This window comes from Convolutriloba macropyga, unplaced genomic scaffold (assembly GCF_964194025.1).
Source record: "Convolutriloba macropyga unplaced genomic scaffold, txConMacr16.3 SCAFFOLD_1955, whole genome shotgun sequence".
NCBI lineage: Eukaryota > Metazoa > Xenacoelomorpha > Acoela > Convolutidae > Convolutriloba > Convolutriloba macropyga.
The window spans coordinates 2294-7500 of NW_027450746.1; the positions used below are offsets into that span (position 1 = coordinate 2294).

General features: G+C 41.3%; 1 non-coding gene and 1 pseudogene across 1 annotated transcript in view; both read left to right on the forward strand.

The window, feature by feature from the left end:
* Nucleotides 1-1731: 1731 nt before the first annotated feature.
* On the forward strand, nt 1732-1883 carry LOC142356125 (5.8S ribosomal RNA; annotated as a pseudogene).
* Nucleotides 1884-3566: 1683 nt separating this feature from the next.
* LOC142356126 (large subunit ribosomal RNA) overlaps nt 3567-5207 on the forward strand; it is a 3522-nt gene continuing 1881 nt past the window's right edge. Inside the window, exon 1 of the ribosomal RNA XR_012761366.1 lies at nt 3567-5207. This exon is cut by the window's right edge and continues 1881 nt beyond it. This is a non-coding gene — a ribosomal RNA (large subunit ribosomal RNA).

Here is a 5207-nt window from a genome sequence, read left to right on the forward strand (position 1 = left end):
GCTGATCACGCTCCATGATATGACTAGTATTATGTTGCTTCTAGTAGGCTAAGCGCAAGCCGAAACATCAACATGTGAAAGTCGTAGAATTTTGCGATCAAATTGTGGCTAGTACTGTGATGTTACTAGTAACCTTGTGTTACGTCATATGGCCAAGAGAGCATTTGAAGGCGAAACTTCTGCATGGGGAAGCTGCATCATGAACAAAAGTTTATATCGAGTATTATGTTGACGTTAGTAGGCCCTGGCCGAAAGCGCAGCATGTGAAAGGTATAGATAAAAGTTAGCGTTGCAGTCAGTACTGTGTAGTTACTAGTAGCTGGATTTAAGCTCGAAATGAGACACTGTTGGTGAAACTTCATCATGAGAACGTCACAAGCTGATCACGCTCTATGATATGACTAGTATTATGTTGCTTCTAGTAGGCTAAGCGCAAGCCGAAACATCAACATGTGAAAGTCGTAGAATTTTGCAATCAAACTGTGGCTAGTACTGTGATGTTACTAGTAACCTTTTCTTACGTCATATGGCCAAGAGAGCATTTGAAGGCGAAACTTCTGCATGGGGAAGCTGCATCATGAACAAAAGTTTATATCGAGTATTATGTTGACGTTAGTAGGCCCTGGCCGAAAGCGCAGCATGTGAAAGGTATAGATAAAAGTTATCGTTGCAGTCAGTACTGTGTAGTTACTAGTAGCTGGATTTAAGCTCGAAGTGAGACACTGTTGGTGAAACTTCATCATGAGAACGTCACAAGCTGATCACGCTCTATGATATGACTAGTATTATGTTGCTTATAGTAGGCTAAGCGCAAGCCGAAACATCAACATGTGAAAGTCGTAGAATTTTGCGATCAAATTGTGGCTAGTACTGTGATGTTACTAGTAACCTTGTGTTACGTCATATGGCCAAGAGAGCATTTGAAGGCGAAACTTCTGCATGGGGAAGCTGCATCATGAACAAAAGTTTATATCGAGTATTATGTTGACGTTAGTAGGCCCTGGCCGAAAGCGCAGCATGTGAAAGGTATAGATAAAAGTTAGCGTTGCAGTCAGTACTGTGTAGTTACTAGTAGCTGGATTTAAGCTCGAAATGAGACACTGTTGGTGAAACTTCATCATGAGAACGTCACAAGCTGATCACGCTCTATGATATGACTAGTATTATGTTGCTTCTAGTAGGCTAAGCGCAAGCCGAAACATCAACATGTGAAAGTCGTAGAATTTTGCAATCAAACTGTGGCTAGTACTGTGATGTTACTAGTAACCTTTTCTTACGTCATATGGCCAAGAGAGCATTTGAAGGCGAAACTTCTGCATGGGGAAGCTGCATCATGAACAAAAGTTTATATCGAGTATTATGTTGACGTTAGTAGGCCCTGGCCGAAAGCGCAGCATGTGAAAGGTATAGATAAAAGTTATCGTTGCAGTCAGTACTGTGTAGTTACTAGTAGCTGGATTTAAGCTCGAAGTGAGACACTGTTGGTGAAACTTCATCATGAGAACGTCACAAGCTGATCACGCTCTATGATATGACTAGTATTATGTTGCTTATAGTAGGCTAAGCGCAAGCCGAAACATCAACATGTGAAAGTCGTAGAATTTTGCGATCAAACTGTGGCTAGTACTTTGATGATGCTTGTAGCCAACCGAATTGGTTGAAAAGCCCAATAAGTAAGCTAACTTGGGAGAGCTTGTTGGAAACCAAATGCTACTAGATTGGTCCAAATACATCCTTCAACAGGGGATCACTTGGCTCGCTTTACGAAGAGGAGCACAGCTATATGTGTTAATTCGGTATGAATCGCAAGATTTGTTTACCGACCTCTCTAACGCAAAAGGCGGTCTCGGCTTCGGCTGTTGACTGCGTCCGATTCAGGGTTATATAACTCTCGATTGAACACATTGATGTTCTATTGTTGGTGCTTCCAATAAAATTGGAACACTTAAAGCAGAACCGATTCAAATAATAGCATTCTGATCAATGATTGCATTCCTTGATCAAGAACTGCTGGAGTCATTGTGATGGCGAATTTTCTTCATAAGAAAATTGCAAAGAGACGGAACTTAATGAGACTAGTATTATGTTGTTTCTAGTAAGCGGAAGCTGAAACAGCAACATGTGAAAATCAAGTTTTGTTCAATGATCTCGAGGCGATAAGTACTATGAAGCAACTAGTAGCCTAAGCATGACTCAGATTTGAGACAGTCAAAAAGACTGGCGAAACTTCTTCACATGAAAGTTACATAGAGAACTACAAATGTATACAGCGAGTATTATGTTGTTTCTAGTAGGCGAAAGCTGAAACATCAACATGTGAAAGTTGTCTGCAAACTGTAGAACGATATGTGATTAGTACTGTGCTGTTACTAGTAGCCAGTCTGACTGTAGAAGCCAAGACAAAGGGAAACTAATGCATCTGAAAAGGACAAGTTATGGAAAGGTATGCACGATAAGTATTATGTTGTTTCTAGTAAGCGGCAGCTGAAACATCAACATGTGAACGTCGTTGTGTACAGTAACCTAGAACTATATAGTCCTTAGTAACGTGCATTTACTAGTACCTGTAATTGGTATTCAGACTCAGGCAGTTTGGAATAGTTTGGCAAAGATGCACCAGAGAAAACTGGGATTTGATACAGAAATTGTTGAATACAAGTATTATGCTGCTTCTAGTAGGTTGAATCCGAAACATCAGCATGTGAAAATTGAAAACATTTCTGGTTCGAATTGTCACAAGTATTTGGTGATCTGAGTAGCCAAACTCACTACAACGCCAATTGAAGGCAAAAATTCTCAACGGGAAAAGCTATTCTCATTGAATGAGCTAACAAGACGAGTATTATGTTGCTTCTAGTAGGCGAAAGCCAAAACATCAACATGTGAAAGTCTTGCTGAACAAATTTAATGTTGTTGAGCTCAGTACCGTGTGAATTAGTAGCCATAATTGGCGAGCGAAAATTGAACTGGCGAAACTTCGTCTTTGGAAAATTGCAGATGCCGAGCACTTATTTTGCAACGAGTATTATGTTGACTGTAGTAAGCGAAAGCCGAAACAGCAACATGTGAAAGCTGTTGAAATTTGTGGTCATTTTGCAATAAGTACAAGGAGTGTAACTAGTAGCCAGGTCAAAATTTGGGATAAGAATGAGCAAAAATTCTGCATGAGAACAGTTGAAATTATGAAACTAAATTACAAAGACTAGTATTATGTTGTTTCGAGTACGCGAAAGCGGAAACATCAACATGTGAACGTTTGTAACGAAGTTTCGTTAATTTTCAGCCTAGTACTGAGCAAGAACGAGTAGCCTCATCTCCAATCCCACGCAAAATGTAGTGAAATATGTGAGTGAACCTTATTCACGGTGAGGGTTTCCCGAGGTCTGTATTGCAGCGAGTATTATGTTGCTTCTAGTAAGCGAAAGCTGAAACAACAACATTTGAAAGTTGGAATTAATGACTGAATGGAAACTTCGACCTGTGTTTGATAGTAGTAGCGAACAAAACTGCTGAATCGGTTTCTGTCTCATATTGGTCAGTGAACCAATTAAGAGACAATCAACTACATAACCTGAATTGGGCGAGAGAACCCCCTTAACTTAAGCATATCAGTAAGGGGAGGAAAAGAAATCAACTGAGAATCCCTTAGTAATGGCGAATGAACAGGGAAAAGCTCATCGGGAAGAGAAATGGCAACATTTCTCGGTGTCCGGTATGGTTTGATGCTAGACTGGTGAATTTGTCCTGATGTCTACTGGAAAGTAGCATCAAAGAAGGTGAAAATCCTGTAAAGGTCATTTTCGATACCAGTCATAATGGCTCATTCCTATGAGTAGAGTTGTTTGAAAGTGCAACTCGAAGCTGGAGATATGTCTCTCCAAAAGCTAATTATAAAGCGAGACCGATAGTAAACAAGTACCGTGAGGGAAAGTTGAAAAGCACTCTGAAGAGAGAGTGAAAAGTACGTGAAACTGTTGAAGGGGAACTGGAGTGAGCGTTACCATACTCAATGCCTTGATATTATATTCTCGGCTACCGAGTAGTGTAGTTGTCGTCTTTTGGCAAATCTTGTTAATGAATCGAGCAGAAGTTTTCCTCGGAATTCTTCTTGTTGATTCTAAACAAAATGAGATAAATTGATCTTGATTGCCTGTCTGACCTCAACTTCCTATTCAATGCTCTCTACAGCCCGTCTTGAAACACGGACCAAGGAGTGTGAGTTGCTTGCAAGTGTTGTCGCTCATTGAAAGCGCACACGCGAAATGAAAGTGAACAGTGTAATTTTTATGAATTGCACTACTTTGTGTGGTGAGGGCGCCGATTCGGTGTCCCGCAACCACGGACGGTTTTGCTCTTATTGCATGACTGATCCAGAGCAAGTAGCACACGACCCGAAAGATGGTGATCTATGCTTGGGCAGGGCGAAGCCACGGGAAACCATGGTGGAAGCCCGAAGCGGTTCTGACGTGCAAATCGATCGTCTGACCTGAGCATAGGGGCGAAAGACTAATCGAACCATCTAGTAGCTGGTTTCCTCCGAAGTTTCCCTCAGGATAGCAAAAGCTTGAGCAAGATTGAAAAATCTTCGCAAAGCAATTTCATCGGTTAAAGCGAATGATTAGAGGAATGGGGGAAAATTTTTCCTTCACCTATTCTCAAACTATAAATCGGTGAGATGTCCTTGTGACTTAATTGCACTTGGACTATGAATGCAAGCTTTTTGTGGGCCGCTTTTGGTAAGCAGAACCGGCGATGTGGGATGAACCAAAAGTTGGGTTAAGGCGCCTAACTACTTGCTCATGAGTCACCACAAAAGGTGTTGATTGATACTGACAGCAGGACGGTGGTCATGGAAGTTGAAATCCGCTAAGGAGTGTGTAACAACTCACCTGCCGAATCAATCAGCCCTGAAAATGGATGGCACTAGAGCTCGTGGCCTATACCCAACCATGAATATCAATATCTAACGCAAGTTAGATTAGAGAAAAAGAGCCTCACCAGCTCAAAAATGATATTCATGTGTAGGAGGACACATTGATTGCGCTAAAGTATGCACGCAAGTGTATGCGCGAAGCGATCAATGGAGCAGATCTTGGTGGAAGTAGCAAGTACTCAAATGAGAACTTTGAGGACTGAAGCGGGAAAGGCTTTCATGTGAACAGCGTTTGCACATGAGTTAGTCGATTCTAAAAGACAGGCTAATGCCA